Below are 23,267 nucleotides of genomic sequence, written 5' to 3' on the forward strand. Positions count from 1 at the left end.
CACTCGTTAAAACTTTTCGAGTGGTAATCTGGCCACTAAAATGACCACCACACGTAGACGAATGTGCGTGTTCCAACACTGATCTGACATCCTCCTCGGGTATGCATCGTCTGATCATCTGATCTGCACCAATTTTAAAAAAATCTGGATCATCCCTGATGTACTGTTTAGCTTGGGAATCAACTGTTTTATCTTTCTCCTTGGCCAATGCTCTGGTAAATCACCTGCAACTTTAAAATTAAAAATATGAGCAAACCAGGGATTTTGTGAAACTACCAGAATATGCTCATCCGGGAAGGACTCGTTAATGGGCTCATCTGTGTTCCCATTTTCCACCATAATCCGGGACAAGTGATCTGCAACAACATTTTCACTCCCTTTCTTGTCCCGAATCTCTAGATCAAATTCATGCAACAGAAAAACCTATTTGATAAGCCTCAGTTTTGCATTTTTTGTCCATGAGGTACCTGACAGCAGAATGGTCAGAATATATAATAACTTTAGTACCCCAAATATAAGACCGAAATTTATCTAGAGCATATACTACTGCTAGTAACTCCTTCTTGGTTGTGGTATGATTCAGTTGAACATCCGATAGGGTTTTACTTGCATAGTATATAGAAACGGGTTTTTTGTCAACCCGTTGACCCAAAACAGCCCCCCCGCATAATCACTTGCATCACACATTATTTCAAAAGGTAAACTCCAATCGGGTGATTGCAAGATCGGGGTTTCAACTAATTTCAATTTCAGAATGTCAAAGGCCTTAGCACATTCATCGTTAAAATCAAATGGGGCATCCTTAAGCAATAAATTACATAAGGGTTTGGTAATATCACTAAAACCCTTAATAAACCGACTATAAAACCCGGCATGCCCCAGAAACGATCTAATGCCTTTGACATTGGTGGGATGAGGTAAAGTAGAAATGACTTGGAACTTAGCCCAGTCCACCTCGATCCCACGACTCGAAACAACATGGCCCAATACAATTCCCTCTTAGACCATAATTTTCCCAACTAAGAACCAAGCTTGTTTCGACACATCTTTTCCAAACCCTTTCGAGTTGGTTTAAGCATGACTCGAAAGATGTGCCGAAAATTGAAAAATAATCCAAGAAAATTTCCAAAGACTCCCCCACCATATCTGAAAAGATACTCATCATGCACCTCTGAAAGGTGGTGGGGGCGTTACATAACCCGAATGGCATTCGCCTAAACGCGAATGTGCCATACGGGCACGTAAACGTGGTCTTTTCCTGATCTTCAGGATGAATAGCTATCTGGTTATACCCGGAATAGCCTTCTAAAACGCAATAAAATTTTTGCCTAGATTGCTTTTCAACAATTTGATCGATAACCGGAAGCGGAAATTGATCTTTTGATGTTGCCGCGTTCAGTTTACGATAATAAATACAAATGCGCCACCCGGTTACCGGCCGGGTGGCGACCTCGTTACCTGAGTCGTCTTTGACGACTTGGATGCCCGCTTTTTTCGGTACTGTCTGAGTCGGTCTCACCCACGTGCTGTCTGATATGACAAAGATAATGCCAGCATCTAACCACTTCAGCACTTCCTTCTTCACCACTTCCCTCATATTCGGGTTTAACCTCCGCTGAGCATCGTGCGCGGGTTTGACAGCCGGATCCGTTAAAATTTTGTGCATCACAATTAAGGGACTGATTCCCTTCAAATATGCTATCGTCCACCCGATTGCTTCTTTATTCGTAACCAGCACCGCCATCAAAGCATTTTCCTGTTCAAAAGATAAGTTAGAAGCTATATTAACAGGTAATGTATTATTCTTACCAAGAAAAGCATATTTTAAATGCTTTGGGAGCTCTTTCAGCTCGACTTTCGGTGCTTCCAGCATTGACGGTTTCAACCTGGTATCAATCTTCTCGGGAAGCGGTTCCACCTGAACTGACCATGGTGGACGGTCTCTTTGCACAGATGCGATCCCCATTTGTTTTTCCTCCTCTTCCAGTAACTTGTCTGTCTCCACCTGTAACCTGTCAAACAAAAAAACACGTCTCCGCTGTGCCATCCGTGCTGACGAAAGAGTCGTATTGCGGGATGCACTCGTCAATGACATCGGCCATGAAACACTCGTCATCGACCGGAGAATTATCTCCACGTGTGAAAACATTAAATCTCCGCTTACGGTTACCGAATGCCATGTCAACAGTACCATTTCTACAATTAATGTTGACATTCACGGTAGCAAAAATTGGTGTACCGAGGATAACCGTAGGCTGTTTGGTCCTTTCACCCGAAACATAATCGAGGACCAAAAAGTCAACTGGAAAGTAGAAGTCTTCCACCTTGACTATAACGTTAGTCAATATTCCTCGGGGCAGTTTCGGTGTCTGGTCAGCCAAGACAACCGTGGTGGCAGCCGCACGAAGCGGGCCAAAATCGTACTGGTCTTATTAACTGCCCAGGAGAATACTGATGCTAGCTCCAAGATCTAGAAGCACCCGAGTCATTTTATAATCACCCACTTGAATGGGTATAATGGGTGTTCCGGAATCTTGTAGCTTGGGTGGAAGAGCACCCGAAAGAAATTGCACTCACATTATCGGTAAAATCAATCTGTTTAGGAATCTTATGACTCCTTTTCTGTGTGCACAATTCTTTCAAATACTTAGCATAGGCAGGAATTTGTTGCGGGCCTCATTTTGATGCCATCTTCACCTTCGATGGCGCCAACAAAGCATCGGGATATAGAACTGTTTTCACTTTTTCCTTATCCTTAGAATTGTTGGTGTCATCCTTCGGAACCGATTTGTTATTTTTAATTTCATTTTTGTTAGGTTTATTAAATTCAATCGGTTCCGGCTCGTCATCAATGACGAGAGTCTCATCAATTTCGTCCACAACCCCATCAACCAATGGTGGTGGACCCCCAACTTTATTATCGTATTTCTTACCATTACGTAAAATACTTACCTAGTTGATGTGCTTTTTCGAACTTGAACTGTGATGATTCGGGTTAACTGTGGTGTCGCTCGGAAGTTGGCCTGCATTATTCTGTAATTTCGCCATGTCTGAAGCGAGCTGACCGATTTGCTTCATCATTGCCTCCGACGATTTATCCCGTAACTCGAACTGTTGCTTCGTCTCAGCCTTGTGATCAGTCATAACGTTCAATAATGCATCCAACTTTGAGTGCACCAACTCATCTGAATTTCCCAAGGACCCTTTCTGTTGATCCTGATTACCCGAAGAATTTTCACCCCGGTTACCGTCTTTATTATACCCCTAGTTTTGATTACTCGAACCCTAATGATAACCGCTCAGGCGGTAATTATCCCGCGATCTGTTATGGCTCGATCCCTGAAAGTTCGGATTCAACTGAGAAGACGCGTTCCCGTAACGAAAGTTCGGGTGATTCCCCAGTCCCGGGTGATATGTGTTCGAATTGAACCCTTGGCCATTGGAATCCCCGTAAGCATAATTAACTTCCTTTGTGTCATCCTCCTCATCATCATAATACTCGGGGCAATTTTCTGCCTTATGCCCGAGTTCACCACAATCTTCACAAACCGGGAATTTAACACCCACTTTCCCGACCTCTTTCTTCTTACCCTTTTTCAACTCAGCCAGTTCACGTTCCAACTCAGTAATTCTTTCAGACTCACTCGCAACTGACTTAACTGACCTTGATGAATTACCACGTCTTTGTCTTTCAGCTGCTGCTTCAGATTTTGAGTCTTCACACATAAACTCTAGGAAATTCCAATCATGTTCCTCAGGCTGATTCGACAACTGACCATTACACGAGGCCTTAAGATGCTTTCGGTCCTCGTATGTCAACCCATCAACAAAGCACTTTACCAGTTCCCACAGTTCGATTTAGTGATGTGGGCATTTCCTGATCATGTCTTTATACCTGGTAAAGGCTTCATGAAATAACACACCAGATAACTGTGAAAAGTTGCGAATGTCTGAACGGGCCTCGGTAGTCGTCGACTGTGAATAAAACTCGTTTAGAAACACCTGCTGCATCTCGGCCCAATTTCTGATACTGTGCATCGGTAGCGAATTAAACCAGAGTTTTGCTTTGTCTTTTAGAGAGAACTGGAATAATCGCAACCGGACTTCGTCCTGATCAAATGTGCCATCACCAATAGACCCGCAAATAGCCGAAAAATCGGTCAAGTGCGAATACGGGTCTTCTGAAGCCATCCCGTGGAAATGAGGAACGATGTTGATGTAAGATGGTCGGGAGTTGAAAGTTTGCTGTCCCGGCAGTCGTTCCTGTGGGACCAACGAGGATGCTCCGCCTGAGATAGCCAGTCTGAACCGTCTGTTAACACCATGAACCGGGGTCATATAATTTCTCCTAAGCCCCCCGGGGTTTCCCAAACCGCCCCGGTTAACCTGAATACCACGAACTCTTTCAGGCCGTTCCGCCCGATTCACCCTTTCTCGACCCCTTCCATTTATGTTAACCGCTGCAGCCCGTCTTCTATTAACTGGCTTTTCTACCTCTTCATCCTAATTATCATCACCCAGATCTTCCTGCTCAACACCCTCGTTCTCAGGCTCAACTGCCCGATTACCTCTAACCCATCGATCTACCTCGTTATCAATCTCAAGACCTTCGTTTCCATTATTATTTTCCCCCTCGTCTTCATCTTCTGTCGGAATACTCGGTTGAGCATCATCGATATTTATCCAAACTCGGCGGTTGGGGTTATTATTTGAAGCTGATGGTCCGGCTTGGTCAAAGTTGAGGTTTCGGTTTCGGTTTCGATTTTGATTTCGGGTTCTGAAAGCACGAGCTGAGTGATTTTGGTTATTGAAGTTTGGTGGGTCAGGTATGTTTTCAAGGTGAAACGCGTTATTTTGTGGAAGTGGGTCTTGGTTTTGGTTATTGTTCTGGTTCTGGTTCTGGTTTTCGTTTTGGTTCTGGTTCTGGTTCTGGTCTTCCATTTCTGAGTTTCTGTTTTGTACTCGGTTCTGCCGAGCTAACCTCTAAATTTCGGGCTTGTAAATTAACGGAGACTGTCGACCCGAACGGCGGGTGCGCATAAACTTGTAATCTGCACAACTAACACAACCCGCGTAAAATACAGAAAAATAAAATTAAAAATAAAAACTAAAATAAACACAAAAATTAATTAACACGAAAGACACTAAGCGCACTAACTCCCCGGCAACGTCGCCATTTTGATGACCGTCGTTTGAGTCAATCAAAAACCTAATTATTCTAAATAGTTAGAGCAAGTAGGGTATCATATCACAAGGAGTATGTGGTCAATGTAATTCGTGTACATATTTAATATTATGAAGTAACTAGTGTTTAGTGCTGATCACACTAGCAATTTAAATTGAATTTAGAGAACTAAGCAACGAACAAGTAAACGAGTATTAAGCAGTTAACAAAGCAAATCACACCATACCACTTGTCGGTCCCTCAACACTCAGCTGGATCTTAATCAATCATGTCATAACTCAAACAGATTAACCGTGTTAACAAGAGAGTTAATGACGGGTTGCTATATTTAGAAAGATATCCGTTTGTTAAAGGCGGAATCAATAACAAACATACGGTTGCAATGAATAATCAAAGATAGAGAGGCACACTCAGGATTCACTCAAAAGATTTCCATTTATATCATATTAAAATCATACAAAAGGATAATCGATTTAGGGTTTTCTAGAAATTCTAAGACAGCCGTCACACAATAGTCTCTCAATTAATGAGTCGGTCTTATCCGTATTGTGCTCTGTCTCTCTCTTTCCTTTTTCGTGTCTCTCTGGTGTGTGTCCTTGGCGGCGTGCCCTAAACATTCTATTTATAGGCCTGCCAACCTAGGACAGCTGTCATTCCTTCTAGAAACCCTATCCGATAATACATATTCAAAAATAAACTAAGTGTAAAACAAGTCTTCCGGGTAGGCTTTTCATTAATCTTCAGTCTCCGAGTACGCAGTGTACTCGGCCTTCCTTCAGACTTGGTAAACATAGAAGTGTACTCGGGATCAGTTTCCGGGTAGACTTTACTTAAAGAAAATTTTACCAAGTAAAATATTCACCGAGTAGACTTCAGTCTTCTTGACTTTGCCAGACTTTGCCTGACAACTCCTTACGAGCAACCCTGTTCTTCTATGATCCTGTTCGGCTCTTTGTCATTGAATAAATTATTAGCAAAGTGTACTCGGGAATCACTGTACCTTGCTTGAGCTGAACCTTACTCGATATAACTTAGAAATATTCCCTTAACTCATCAAGTATACTCGGACCATACTTATTGATAAATACCTTGCCCGGTCTTCCAATTACTTGGCTTCTTGGACTTGGTTAACCAAACCTTACTCGGAAGAGTAAAAGATTGGTTTTGAAGAACAAACCTGCTTGACAAAGTGAACCTTGCTCGGAGATACCAAATCAGTGATCCTTACTCGGGAATGCACTAAATAGCATACCTTGCCCGGATATCCACTTAAGAAGACTATTTGAAGTAAACCTTGCCCGGAGGAAAAATCTTGTACTCGGCTAAGTAAAAGCTTGCTCGGAACCCAAGGTGTGCTCGGATTCAATACTTGGCAGTTTCTGAGGAGGTTGAGAAGATTCCAATCTTCCATATTCTTCGTTTAGGTCAAATCTCCTCATTTGGGTCAAACTTTTGACCCAACAATCTCCTCATAGATTGGAACACCTCAGCTGGCCCAAAACACTCTATGGTTACTTACACTCAGCAAAATACACATCAAATTAAAAGTCAAATTTCATAATCAAATTACATAAACAAAAGTACATATTCAAAAGTGTCCGAAGAAATTACAAAACAAAGCCTAATCTTGAAATTCTTCATTTCAGCCAGAGATGCTTGTTTAATTTTCTTGCTCAACCAAGAATCTTAACAGTTCTGATTGCTTAGCACTTGTAGCCCTTTGCCTTTCTTTGTAATCAGAGAGATACAGTGCTGCAATCACATTCAATTGCCATAGATTGAATTTTCTGAAGTCATTTTTAGAGAAGATCTTCACAATCTCTCCATTTTCCATCATAACATTCAGATGTTCAGTCCTGGAATCATAGAATATTCCACTTGGCATAACATTGTGGTTGACTGAAGGGTTTTTGGCTTTTACAGCAACTCTGACAAAGGGTTTATCCATCTTCAAGTGCATCTGCTTTGGTTTTTCCTAAGTAGTCACAGACATCTTCCTTTTCTTTGTTTTGTTCTGTTTTGACATCAAGGATGTTGTCTGTTTGCAGAATTCCTCTACCTTGGATTTCCCTTTCATTGTCATCCTTGATAGATCAACCATCTTTTTGGATATTCCTTTGTTCTTACCAACCAGAGACTGAGCGGCTCCCTTCTTCAAGTTCAGTTGTTGTCCTTTCATTTTCTTGAAGTTGCTCAAAATCTCTCTTCTTGTCATCACTTTTACATAATCAAAAGGAATTCCATTCTTAACCAAAAATTTTGGTTTACCACCATATTTGCTTAAGAATTTTTGAATTTCCACTTCTTGTCCCAAATCATCTTTCAATTTCAAACTTTTTAGTTCATTTTCTTGAGTATTCTTTTCTTTACTTAAAGCCTTTGAAATCTTGTCAATGACAGTGTCTAGTTTCTCCTTTATCTCTTTCTCTGGTTCTTCTTGCTTAATTAGTTTGAGTAGAGAGACTACCACACCATTTGGAATTTCTTGATCATTCAAGCATTTTTCAATCAGTTCTTGAGGCACATCCTTCTGATTAACATTCTTCACTTCATCTTTAGCCTTTTCTTATCTTCAAACATTTTCAGCAAGTTTTCTTGTTCTTCAAAGTCTTTATCAGACATCATTTGACTCAGAAATTCTCTGTCATGAATTTCTGTCATCCTTTGTACACAGACTCTTTTGGCTTCTGATTCAGATCCATTCATTTCTGAGTCCATTGTATTTTCCTTATGAGAATTTAAAGTCTGAACTTTATCATCCTCTTGAGCAATTTCTTTCCCTTTCAATTTCTTTCTTTCCTCAAGATCTTTTTTTTCATCTTCTGTAACATTGTCAGCTTCATCATCTGAGCTGTTCTTTTCATAAATTGAGAGAAGCTTCAGCGAATTCTCCCCCTGATTCAGTACTTTCAGATCTTCTCAACCTCAGTAATTAGGGTTTGAACTCGTTGCAATGCTTTCTTCAGTTCTTCAGAAAGATGATGTTTGTAGGGATTGTAATTACTTGGAGTTGGATCCATTCTTGATTTTCTGTTATATCAATGAACACACAATTATCAATTAGAAAAAAAATATGAAAGTATAAATAATATGTCAATTCAAACCATTGTCTTGAATGATATAGAAATCTGCACAAAACCAAAAATGTGAGTTACTCTTGAAATGTGAAGTTTCAAAATTTTAATAGCATATGCAGGTCTTTATTTAATGAGAGTTAAGTCAAATGTAAGGTACATATCTGTAGCTTTATCAGAAAAGAGTTATGAATAAAGGTTTGCATATTTTGCTTTTCTTCAGTATGTCAGATAAAGTGAGATATTTTAAAAGTGTTTTGTCTTTTATCTCATAAATTTCTTATCTATTTCAAGAATGGTTTGCTTTGTGATACCAGATTTGCAGTGGAAAGAGAGAGAGGAAATAATGTTGAAAAATTTGCCTTACTCCCTCTTTTATACCTTTTGAAAGTGGGTTTTAAATGCTTTTTATCATTTTGTGAAATCTTAGCTGTCAACCAGTAACATTATCCACTTGATATATTAAAACTTTTAATTTCATTTAGGTTCATAAGACCTTATTCGAAAGATTAATATATCCAAATTCTACTCGGTATACTTCCACATACAAACCTTACTCGATCAAGTAAATTAATTTAAAGTTAAGACAATAATGAAGAAAGTTTACCCGAAATACTCGATTTCTTGAGAAATTAATCACAAGGCAAATAATCAAGTATAATCATCAAATAAACATCCTTACTAGGAATCAATTAAGATCCCCACATAAATTTCTCAATTTCAAATTAAAACTTATCTAGCATGAACCCTCATAAGAATCATAATCAATTTTATCATAATCAATTAACATATTCAATCAACACATTCATTCAAGTATGCTTGAAAACATAGTGTGCTCGAGCAATCTTTCTGGAGAATAGTGTGCCCGAACAACAATCATATGCAAAGTATACCCGAATAACCTTCATATAATACAAAGTGTGCTCGGAAAGAAATTCTAGCAGACAGTGTACTCGGAAAGTTAAGTTTTGAAATTACCAAGTATATCGAAGGAACACAAGTGTGCCCGAAATATAAAGTGTGCTCGGAAAACAAGGTTTGCCCGAAAAACACTTGTAATTTCAAAGAAATCATACACATATCACAAAGCATGCTCGGAATGAAATTAAACACATAAACATTTAAGTGTGCTATAGTCTAAAATTTCATAGAGCTTGCCTGAAAATCCTATGTTAGCACTAAGCTTGCTAGGATAAACACATTCAACCATCAGGTATGCCGAACAACAATCTTATTCAAAGTATACCCGAAAAATGACAGACTTAAATAGTAACATCTAAGTGTGCCCGGAAAGATTAACAGCCTTTCCTAACAACATATTCACTCAAAGCTTACTCGATGTACTAACTTAAGTTCACAAAGTTTGCTTGGAATCACAATCAACAAATAACATGCATATCTTGCCCGAAACAAGAATTACTTGTAAGAAGCTAACTATAACAGCACATAATCATCTCAAGACTTCAAACTTGCTCGGGAAATGAGTACAACAGTGTACTCTACCAGGAAAGTGTAAACACTTCAAAGCATGCCTGAAAATCATAAAGTTAGTCAAAAATGACTAAGCTTACTCGGAAAGGTTGAAAACTATCAAACCTTACCCGAAATAACGTATTCACACAAACAAGTCAAAAATGACTAAGCTTACTCGGAAAGGTTGAAAATTATCAAACCTTACCTGAAACAACATATTCACACATAATCAAGTCAAAAATGACTAAGCTTACTCGGAAAGGTTGAAAATTATCAAACCTTACCCGAAACAACATATTCACACATAATCAAGTCAAAAATGACTAAGCTTACTCGGAAAGGTTGACAATTATCAAACCTTACCCGAAAATACATATTCACACATAATCAACTTTTTTGTACTCGGAAAGGTTATAGTTCATTAAACCTTACCCGAAAATACATATTCACACATAATCAACTTTTTTGTACTCGGAAAGGTTATAGTTCATTAAACCTTACCCGAAAATACATATTCAAACAGTTTGTGCCCGGAAAGGTTATAATGCATCAAACCTTACCCGAACTTACATATTCAACCTATTTTAGGCAAAATGCAACATTTTTTGACTTAAACCACTTTGTCAAAATATATTTTTCTTTTCAGATCATAGTTTAAGAGCAAATGGTGCATTTAGAGATCAAATTCCCGTTATAATTCTCTTCAAAACAACTTCTTCCTTTTACTGAAAAGATCTCAAGAATGGGATCATATTGACTAAGTAGCTATCTCAATACTTTACTCTCAGCATTATTATGACAACATAGATAGGTTAACATCAGGTATAAACTTAGCATGAATATCATCTCTTTGGTGATATGATTTAGGTTCATTTAAAGCATAATGCATTAATGGTCAACACTGTGCAATGATGCCTCATATCTCTTCTCAAAGCTTATTTGGCTTTCCCCAGATCACCCCAATTTGACTCCAACCTCCTGTAGTTGGTCAAAAATAGTTTTTGTATGACAGGACTTATTGAATTTTTGTATTTTTAGATTCAAACATATATAGAGGTTGACCGTTGGACTTACAGTTAGTAACATGCCTTTCATTCAAGATGAGACAGTTTTTGCCAACATCTTTGTAGTTCTAGTTGTAGCCCTCTTGTTTGATAAAATATTTAAAACACTTATCAACTTTTGGTTGATTTATTCATTCTTCCCCTTTTTTTTGATATTTTCTCAAATTTTCTTAAAGTATATTCCTTGTCATATTTAAAGATGTTTCATTTTTGGTTGACCAAATAACAACAGGCTCGTGTATGACTGGGTAATCACTTTTCTGCCTATCATTCGGAGAGATTTATCTTGAGACATGCAAAACAACTATGCATCTCCACATAAAGATTAGCATATTCATTATGTTTATATCACCTTAGATTTTACATAATCATGGGAAAGCAACCATGCATGTTAATGACTATACTAAGGTCTTTTTAGCTTAATAATTCCATATGATCAGCTAAGTAGTCAATGTACTATCATTTCCCAAAAATACAGTTTAATATTCAATCACCCCAATATCTCTTCATTGTTAGGTTAATGGCTATCCTGTTTGACCAAAGGTGATCAACAGGACCAAACATACATGTGAATATATGTCCTTTCAAAGTCAGAGCTATTGACATAGTTTTAAGTGAAGGTATAAGAAACAAGTCATAGTTGCCCCAAATGCATTCAGTTTTCAGGTCAATGGCTTTCCTTTGAATCTATAGAGATTTAAGGACCAAACATACACAAGTGCATGTCCTTCCAACTGGGCAAATGACATAGTTTTTAGCAAAATTAACTACTTGAGACTTTTCTAAAAAAAATCCTTCTTTTAAGCTTCTTGAAAGCTTGAACTGAATAATCTTATCATATCTCTACACCATTAACCAACTTGCTCATGTTTTGATCAAAATAAAGTATTTATGCAAAATTCAATATAAAATTCATTAAATCACTTAATTTTGACATAAAACACATTTTGACATAAACAGTTGAATCACATAATCAAATCTAATCATTCTTAACATCTTCAAGAAAACAGACTGTACTAACATTCAATGTCTATCCTATCTTAACAACATCAGAAGATCAGATAAATCACATATTCAAGTAACCATAAACATGTGATTACTTATGACATCAGACAAGTATTTAATTTCACCCAAAAAGATCAAACTACTTATCATAACATCAGATCAGTTAACATGATAGTCAAGAATTATCATCAATTTCAAACAAATTGCACAGATATTTACATAAGCACCTATCAGTTAACTTCAAAACAGTGACATATTCAAGACATATTCAATCAACATTCAGTTGAAACATATTCAAAACATAATCAAACATGATATTATCAAGACAAGCAGACAACACTAGCATTCAAAGTCTATTCTATCTTAATAATATCAAAAGATCAGATAAAACACTTATTCAAGCAATTAAACAATGATATCAGATAAGTAGTTTAACAGATTAAACATAACCTGTCTACCTATCTTATCATCATAAATGCTCATCAACTGACGAACATGCAAACATAACATCAGTCAGTCATGACAGAGTAATTAATCATCTGTGCACACACACAGTCAGTTAAGGCACACTACATTTAACATACTCATTAACATACTCAGCATCATACTCATTAACATACTCAGCAACATATTCAGCAACATATTCAGCAACATATTCAGAACATATTCAGGAACATATTCAGTAACATATTCAGCAACATATTCAGAACATATTCAGGAACATATTCAGCAACATACTCATTAACATATTCAACATGTGTGACCTCTTCTAAACTCTTCAGTTAGCACATAGAGGTACACAACCAAGCACACATCCTTAATCAGATTTCCTCAGAGTTGATCATCCCCAGGGCTTTCAAAAGAAAGTTGAACCTGGTTCTGTCAAGTGGTTTGGTGAAAAGGTCAGCCAAGTTATCACTTGTATCAACCCTTTGCATTTCAATCAAACCTTTTTCACTGCAGTCTCTGATGAAGTGATGTCTGATTTCAATGTGCTTAGTCTTAGAATGTTGCACAGGATTCTTAACAGTAAAATATGCAGCAGTATTATCAATCAGAATAGGGGTGTTTAGAAAATTCAAACCATAATCCAGCATCTGATTTTGAATCCAGAGAACTTGTGCACAGCAGGCAGATGCAGCAACATATTCAGCTTCTGCAGTGGAGATTGATACTGCAGTCTGTTTCTTGCATTGCCATGACACTAGCCTTTCACCCAAAAACTGGCATCCCCCTGATGTTGACTTTCTGCTCATGTTATACCCATCATAATCACTGTCTGTATAAGCAAGCAGATCAAAGGCTTGATTCTTAGGATACCAAATTCCTAAGTCTGGTCTTCCCTTCAAATATCTGAATATTCTTTTCACAGCATTCATGTGGGAGACTTTTGGATTTGACTGGAACCTTGCACATACACACACAGCAAACATGATATCTGGTCTTGTTGCAGTCAGATACATCAGAGATCCAATCTTGGCTCTGTATTCATGTTCATCTACTGACTCCCCCTTTTCATCAGCAATCATCTTTTCTTTGGTGTCCATTGGAGTTGAAGCAGTCTTGTAATCATGACAGTTGAACTTGTTCAAAATGTCCTGCACATATTTAGTTTGGTGAATGAAGACCCCTTCAGCCTTTTGTAGAACTTGCAGTCCCAGAAAGAAGTTCATTTCACCCATGGAACTCATGCTATACTTGGATTTCATCACCCCTTCAAACTCCAAACACATAATTTCATTTGTAGATCCAAAGATGATATCATCAACATAGACTTGTAAAAGCAACAAATCTGACCCCTTTCTTTTGTAGAAGAGTGTCTTGTCAATGGCTCCCCTTGTGAAACCATTTTCAAGTAGATGAGTTGACAGCTCATCATACCATGCTCTAGGAGCCTGATGTAGTCCATAAAGGGCTTTGTTTAACTTATACACCTTGTTTGGATACATTAGATCCTCAAAACCTGGTGGCTGAGCTACATACACCTCTTCATCAATCTTTCCATTTAGGAATGCAGATTTAACATCAAGCTGGAATACTCTAATGTTCTTTGAGGCAGCATATGCAAGGTAAATTCTTATGGCTTCCAGTCTTGCAACTGGTGCAAATACTTCCTCAAAGTCTATCCCTTCTTCTTGAAGACATCCCAGTGCTACAAGTCTAGCTTTGTTTTTAATCACTAAACCCCTTTCATCCCTTTTGTTTCTGAAAACCCACTTGGTTCCAATTGCATATCTGTCATATGGCTTGTCTACAAGATCCCACACATGTAGATCTCTAAACTGTGTCAATTCCTCTTGCATTGCCTCTACCCAACTATTGTCTTTTAAAGCTTGAGCAATGTTCTTTGGTTCTATTTGAGATAGAAAGCAAGAGTATAGACAGATGTTTGCTATCTCAGAATGACTCCTTGTAACTCTTTCATGCAAGTCACCAATGATATTTTCAGCAGGATGATTCTTTTCAACAGTAGGAGTTTGTATTATCATATTTGTAGACAAATTTTTGTCAAGATTTGTTTCATTGAGTTCAGGTTCTTCAATGATCAAATCAGCTTCTGCATCATGAAACTGTGGTGCTTCCTCATTGTTTTGTCCTGAAGTAGATGCACCATTGTTTCCCAGATTCAAATTTTGGAATAAGTCTTGAAATCTTTCTGTGGTGACAGCTTCTTCATTTGATTGGTTGCTTGTGTCACTCTCATTCTGAACTTGATCATTCTGTACATTTGGACTGTCTTGATTGTTCATAGCCTGATCCTGTTCAATGACCTTGCTTGAGGAGCTGTTCACAAAAGTGTATTCCTTTTCTTTTCTAGAAACCTTTTTCCACAATTCTTCTAAGTCCAATTCTTTCTTTTTATTCTCTGCAAGTACACTGGTCTTGTAAAATGAATCATCAAAGTCTTCTGAATAAATCTTGAATGACTTTATTAACTTCTCATGATCAAACAGCCATTCTACACCACTGACTGTGTTGAACTGATTCTCATTAAAAATGATGTCAGAAGACTCTATCACACTCATGTGATCTTTCACATATACTCTGTATGCCTTTGAGTGAGTAGAATATTCAACAAAGAAACAATCTAGTGACTTAGTTTGAAACTTGTTCAAATAATCTCTAGTGTTCAAAAGAAAATATTTACAACCAAAGGGCTTGAAAAACTTGATGTAAGGCTTTCTATTATTGAAAATTTCATATGGAGTCTTGTTATGCCTTTTGTTTACAAGCACCCTGTTTTGAACATAACATGCTGTATTGATTGCTTCAGCCCAAAAAGTGACAGGAAAATTTGCATCTGCCAACATGGTTCTGGCAGCTTCTATCAAAGTTCTGTTTCTTCTTTCTGCCACTCCATTTTTTTCAAGAGTTCTAGGAGCTGAAAATTGTTGAAATATCCCTTTCTGTGTGCAAAATTCTTCCATGACTCCATTCTTGAACTCTGTACCATTGTCACTTCTCATCATCTTTACTTTCTTATTCAGCTTATTCTCAATCATTGTGACACAACCTTTAATCAACCCAGCAGTCTCATCTTTGGTATTTAGGAAATAAACCCAAGTATATCTTGAATAGTCATCAATGATCACCGGACAGTATCTCTTCTTTCCAATACTTGGTACACTCACAGGACCAAAGAGATCCATGTGAAGTAACATAAGTGGTTGATCAATTGAATTTATGAGCTTTGTCTTATGAGTAGACTTGTGTTGTTTTCCCTTTTGACATGAGTCACAATGATCATCTAACTTGAATTCTCTTGTAGGTAATCCAAGTACATGTTCACCTTTGACCAGTCTATTCATGTTCTTCAAGTTTACATGACACAATTTCCTATGCCACAACTAACAGATTAGTTAAGGGAAATTGTATGGTGGAAATCGCCTCTTGGAGCTGCTGGAATCTCCTTCTCTTCGTTAAACGGAGTTAGGGTTGTTTAGAATGAAAAATATTATTTAACCCCAAATTTCCCGTCTGTATCGCGATGGGGTCTTAACTGGTCCATCGCGTATGGACCAGAAAGTCAACATAATAATAATAACCCATCTCGGTACGCGATGGGCCTTCATCCATGCCCATCGCGATGGGACTTGTCATCAGCAAAAATCCAGAATGTGTCTCGTTTCGCATGCTGGACATCCCGGGTCTTCATTCTGTGTCACAATAGGTCCATATTAAGTACTTTAACGCCTGTGACTTGAAATCCAACACACGTATGAAGTATCGAAAGTTCTAGAATAAACAATTAAAACTAAATAATAAACGAACTAAAACATATACAAATTAACCGACCATCAGCGAGTCTTCAAGATATAAGAACCTTAAGCTTGTACACCCTTCAAGCTTCCAACAAATACCCTTGTTATGCTAGGATTTACACTTGAAAACACCCTCTTGTTCTTGCTTTCCCATGGATGAAATTAAGAGGAAGAAGAGAGAGTATTATTTTGCTTCTTGTGTGTGTGTGAGAGAGAAAATAGGATGCAACCAATGCACCTTTCAGGACCACCAATAGATCCTTGTGCATGCCTTGATATAATGAAAATAATAAAGTGAGGAGAGAGAGGATGGAAATAAGGGGCGGCCATATGGAATCCCTCCAACATTTCAAAATCCCACTAGTATTATTATATCATATATTTTTCAAGTAACATGCAAAACCAATATGCATATGTTGTTATTTAACCAATTAAAATGACACAGTACATTCAAAATGCAAAATGCAAAATGTAAAATGAATTCTTGCATATTGTTTTTTAACCAATTTAAATAACATGGTATTAGGGGTGTTCAAAAATATCCGAATACGAATCCGTATTCGAATTATCCAACTATCCGTATCCGAACCATCCGAAAATTCGGAAATCTGAATCCCGGATATCCGAAAATTCGGATTCGGATAGCAGTTTTCAGATTTTTCGGATATCTGAATTATCCGATTTTTTATTTTTAATATTTTTTAATTTTATTTTATATTAAATACAATAAGAAAACCCTAGATAACATAACAAAAGTCATAACACAAACATATGCAATCTTGCGCCTTCTTCATACATCTGCAATATTTCTTCCAACTAACCCTCGCCGGTCCACCATCCCCGTCGTCACAGGTCCACCGTCGCCATCAAGCATCGTCACATGTCCGCCGTCGCCATCAACCATCGTCACAGGTTCTCCGCCGCCATCCACCGTTGTCCCACGTCCGCCGTCACCATCACCATTGTCATAGGTGCGCCGTCGCCATCCACCATCGTCACAGGTCCACCGTCGCCACTCGCCATCCATACAGGTCCACCGCCGCCATCCACCATCGTCACAAGTCCACCGTCGCCATCCTTCATCGTCACAAGTCCACCGTCCTTGGTTTTTATTAGTAAGAAGGGTTTTTTTTTTAATTCTTTTTCGGATATTTGGAAATCCGAAGTTCGGATATCTGAAATTTCGGATATCCGAAGTTTCGGATTCGGATAGTGTTTTTCACTATCCGAGATGTTCGGATATCCGGTGTTGGATATCCGAAACTTCGGATATCCGGTTTTGAACAGCCCTACATGGTATATGCAAAATGCAAAATCTCTCATTACATAAATTATCCATATAGTTTATTTATTTCACAAGTGCAAATATTTAGAAACCCAATTTCTAAATATTCTAAGTGTTGATATTTATTTGTTAGATCATATCTCAAATAAATATCGTGGTGTTTGTCTAGCTTTTTAATATGTATGATCCGACTTGGATCATAAGATACTAGCCACATCAACTCTAATATGTTTCTTGGGCAGACCGAGTCCAACAACACATGCTTTGTCTAATGAAAAAAAATTCTGGCTTCAGACTGTTGAACCTACAACCCTAAAAATAAGTTCATTTCTCCCATCTAACTCATCTCGAACTTTATCTGCGTCGACTTCTCGAAGTCCTTACATAACTTGTCGATTGTTGAGCCACATATAATGTCATCGACATAAATATGGACAAGGAGTTGATCTTTTCCAACAGTCCTGTGAAAGAGAGTATAAACCACAGTTCCTTGTTTGAAGCCACTATCGGCAAGATGGCCAGCAAGCATGCAGTACCAAGCTCTCGGGGATTAAGGAAAACCATAAAGAGCCTTGCTTATTTGGTAACGCGGTCTGGATAGTCCGGATCTTCAAAACAGGAGGTTGCTTCACGAACACCTCTTCATGAAGTTCCACATTGATAAACGCACTCTTAATGTCCATTTGATATACCTTAAGATTCTTAAAGTCAACATAGGCAAGAAATATACGTATAGTTTCGAATCTTGCAACGGGAGCATTTACTTCTGTGTAATCTATGCCTTCTTGCTGATGAAAACCTTGCACCACTAAACATGCTTTGTTACACATAATGACCACATTGTCATCTTTCTTACACTTAAACACTCATTTTGTCAGGATAGGCTGCTTAACCCATTCAAGCTTATTGATGAGATCCCAAACACCCAGTCGTACAAACTGTTCAATTCCTCTTGCATTGCTTCAACCCACGAATAATCTTTAAGTGCCATACAAACACTTGTCGGATCAACTTGAGATAAGAAACAAGTGTAACAAGCGATACTCATGATCCTTGAATTATGCATATCAGCATACGCACATAATGCATTATCATCACTTGCATTAGCAACTTGATGTCGCGTACGAACGCCTACATCAAGATCACCAATGATGTTGTCCTGGGGATGATACGTGTTAATCTGAAGTGTTGGATTTTCAAAAACAACAACATGATGACTTAAATTAGTAAGATTTTCTTCAGCTGCTACAGTTTGAGAAGAATCACCAGCAACTACCTCAGTAGATTCGGTAGTATCAATAAACGAAGCAGACAAAGAATCTTCAAAATTACCATCATCCAAAGAGACATAAATAGCATCTAATGTCTCCAATTGATCATTTACCCATTCAGTATCATAAATAGAAGATCATGGTGTCAAAAACAATTTGTCTTCCAAATGAGCGCGTAACCAAGTCTTCATTTGGTACTTCAACTGTAGGAGTAAACGACTTAAATAGTTCCTCATAGTCGAACATCCAATCATGCCCCTTACCGGCAGGTGGTTTAGTGTATCTTTGACAATCTACATGGTACCATTCCTCTACACAACCCAAAGAAAAGTTAAAGACTCTTTTCTTAGGCGACGCATAACCTAGAAAATAACCTTCAATAGCCTTCTCAACAAATTTACACGCATCTCGTTTCAGCATCGTGCAAGGACACCCGAATGTGGCTTGTTTGACGTACCAATTTAATTGTCTAAGATCAAGCTCCGGATCAGATTAGCCGGTTGCACAACATATGCATTCATGTTCTCCATTAGACAAGTTTGAAAATATCACACACTAGCTTATAAGTATAAGTCATAAGAGAGTACAAGGTATACGCCGTATAAGTGATATACGGCGTGTAGGTGCTATACGGGTATGATATACGGATAAGTTATACGGAAACAAGGTTTTTTACGGTTAAGGCAAAGATGGTTATACGGAAAAGAGTTTATACTGAGACTAAGTTATACGGAGGCAAAAGGTATATGGAGTGTTATACGCCATATATGCTTATACGCTCAAAAGGTTATACGTCGTATGAATGAGAAATAGACACTCTTGCAAGGTTTTGTGTGAGAATGAAGATGAAATTATCTAAACATTTATGGAATGATGAAAAATAGGTAGAAAAGAGATAAAATTGTGGTTTTCCAAGTAGACACTGAGACCCCAAGCTTTGCTACCACTTGTAGAAGCATGTAGGATCATAAGATAGACGTGTGTGAACGTGTACGATGATATCTACTTTCAAATGCTATGTGCGGAATCCATAACAACATCGATGGAAGTAGTTTCTTAACATCCATGCTCAATTTGCAAATTAACAATCACATGATATCAACAAAATCAATACAATCTCAAACAATCTTTATCATATCAATATCAAATCCCAACCCAAGATTCCACACAACATCGAGCCAAAGAACCAGATCTGAAACATAGTGGTTTCGGCTAGGTCGAAACCCACATCATGAAATCACTTACAAACACAAAACTAACCCAATTACCCCATGAAAATATCTTCCTAATTGTGTGAATAAGAAAAGCCCCAAACGAAATCTAACAAACAAACAAGTTTAAAAATGCAACAAGAATCCTAGATTTCAGTTTTTAAAGAGAGATAGGAACTAGAGATGCAAGTAATAATGTGAGTTACATACTTTGAATAGATGAAGTGGTGATTGATTAACAAGAAGAAATACCACAGATTTGAAGAGAATTTCAGCAACATTTGCCGTTTGTTTTTGAGAGAAAAATTGAGTAGAGGGATGTTTAGTGAGTTAATAGTGGAAGAGAAGTTATGAGAATTTATTAACTAGAGCCCGACCAACTCGCGAGATTGTCAAGAGAACCCGATATTAAGAAAAATTTTCATAACTAGCCCACAAAGTTTTTTTAAACTACTTCCAAAACTTACCCCAAAAATTTCAGTCCTTAACAAATATTTTTTGTAATTTTTAATTTTCGATCCCACTTAACTGATGAGCATTTTCATAATAGATCTTTTAAACATAGCCAAAAGAACATAAGATAAAAATTAAACTAAAATGAAATCAAATAATTTGTGTTGATTTTGACATTTTCATAACTTAAGTATATCTAATATACCTCTTTATGTGATTCTAATATACCCTTTTATGTTTGCTTAACATCAACAATTTGTGTTGATTTTGACATTTTCATAACTTTTGTAGTTTATTAATGCCATTTTTTTAAATATTTTTCAACCTTCAAGATTGGAAACAACAAATGTTGTATTGTGTATGACTGGATAATTACATTTTTGCCTATAATTCGGAAAGGTTCAAAATTTCATATATTTCTTTCTAAATTTCATAATATCATATTTATCCCACCAAAACAAAAAAAAGGTACCAGCTATAGTAAGCAAAATAAACGCATGTACTTATGACAATTTATTTCACTATATAAACAAATAAGGAAACAACACTATTTGTTACTTGGAATGATCACAATACATAATACTCTTTGTTTATACAAGCATGTAAAGATACAAGTTTAGATGGATCCCTAAGTGGGGTGGATTGTGACATCACACATAGGTTGGGGAGGAGAACGAAACCTTCTTTATAAGAGGGTGGATGCCTTACTCATCATAACACGTTTTGAGCGCTTAATGGTAGCGGATGAGAGGAGAACTCCACAGTTAAGTGTGATTTGGTGAAAGTAGAATTAGGATGGGTGACCTCGTGGAAGTCACCACCTGGGCAACTAAAAGCAAATATATGAGACGATGGTGGTACATCCCGGCTAAAGCGAACAATATTATGGTGCGATGGTGAGCTGGGCTGTTACAATTAGAAGCAAGCACGCATAGAGAAGTGCTCGGGTTATATACCTACTCATCCAATATTTTTCCGGGTTCTATCTTATTGTTTTTATTATGAATTTAATTATTATGCTGAATTATTTTGTTTTGTTTTTAAGCATGAATAGCTAAATAATTAAACTACCTAAGTTTGATGAATACTTGTTGAATCAATAGTAATTTCTTGGTTTCTAGATTTTATTGTTGGGTTAATGTTAAAGTAAAGAATCTTTTTGCAATTGATCTTATTTGCATGTGTATTTACTTTTAATTTGTTACTGATCTTTGTTCCGCATGTGTATTGTTGAATGCCTTTTAGTTAAAGATGCATATTTAGGTCACTTATTGTGTGTTTGTGATTATTCTATGATTTTGCTAAACGTAGTAATCCATAGGAACAGTGGATGGTGATTTGTTAGAGCCTTTTATTCGACGTATCTAGAGAGCTGAGAGTCGGGTTGTCTTTGGGGGTTAGGAGTTTAGGTTTACACGCTCTAATAGAAGGTTTCCCTAGAATTCCCTAGTTTCATTGTAATTCATTGTCTTATCAATTGTTCTTAGGTTACCCCTTGCAATTTAGGGTGTATTGAGATAGGAAGAATGACAGGTAATCTATCTTTTAAGGTACTTTAGTGTTGTTGAAGAGACTGACTGGTAGTCCAACCAACTGGTTAATTTACATGCACTTAGAGTTTCCTTTTATGATCAGCGTCCACTAGGTTGCACAAGGGTGTCGTATTCTAAGATCCCGGTTCAATAATAGTTTCCATAGCCGATAGGGATCCAAGATTCACAAGTAGGATTCTAAACCTAGGTAGTGCTTCTCTTATCCTTGAGTTCGTTTAGGTGATGGTGTTGAAGTATGTCAGTGTCAGTTTTACTTTAATTAGTTATTTGTCAAATTAGTAAAATCATTAAGTTCTTAGTCAGAGTATAGTTTAGGTATCGCTAGTGTCCTTTTGGGTTCGATATCCGAACTTTATTAGGCTTTACTACAATTGATAGGTAAACTTGTCTATCTAGTGGTCTAGCATTAGGAGAGTCTAGGTTTACAAATTTAAAATTAGAGTGTCTAGGTTAGGTTAAGTTTCTATAGATCGTTTTATAGCACATCTAGTTTTTGGTGTTGTTGCTAGTAACACTTAGGAGATTGTGAAAGTAGCTTTGATCGAAGTTAATTGATTAATTGGCCTTTTGTGGTTCGAGTTGTGGTGTGTCTTGTGAGTATGTGTCTTTCTGTGCTCTTTGTTGTTTGCCTTGTGGGTCTTTTTATGTCATTTATTTGTGTCTTATATCATGTGTGAGATCTGTGGAGGACCCCATTTCACAGTACATTTTCCGAATACATCGGAGTACTCCATGGACTACGACGTTAACCTGTATTCGCAGCTGCAACTATATGAAACAAGAGAAGAATTACTTGAATGAATGAGAGCATCGAGGGAAGAAAGAGATCGAGAAATTCATGCTATAATAGATTATATCAAGGCGATCCCGAAACCTCAAAATATTTTTTATGACACAGAAGGAAATTTGATTGCAATTTAAATTGCCTCAGGTGCGAGAATACCTATAGTTTCAGACTCAAAGTTTATAGTGAAAGACGAAGATCTTCAGTCAGATTTAGAACCGAAGACGATAATAGATGGACAAGTCCCACCTTTGGTTTAACAAGAAGTTAATTCAACTCATCAATATCCCACACTTTGTAGCTGCGGACCAGAGCCCATTAACGATGACTTTTGGAGTGATGAGGAGATAGAGGCAAAAGATTTACCTAAAGAAATGGAAGTTGCTATTGAAGAAAACTATATTGGGATGGAAGTTGATATTGAAGAAAACTATATTACGATTAACTATTGACAACTAGTTTGCCAAAATACGAACCCCGGATTTTACACCCTTAATGCATTATATAAACATGATTACAATTCAATTAAACTCGCACACACTATCCTTACTGCCAGACGAACCCAAACCCTAACTCAATTAGACCAGTTTTGAGTCAAGACAGAGCCGAACCTTATTGTTCTTCGTTTCCCCGTCAATTCATTACCA

The sequence above is a fragment of the Bidens hawaiensis genome, unplaced genomic scaffold, assembly GCF_021521415.1.
Source record: "Bidens hawaiensis isolate Kalapana, Puna unplaced genomic scaffold, B.hawaiensis_p1.1 tig00419591_1, whole genome shotgun sequence".
Lineage (NCBI taxonomy): Eukaryota > Viridiplantae > Streptophyta > Magnoliopsida > Asterales > Asteraceae > Bidens > Bidens hawaiensis.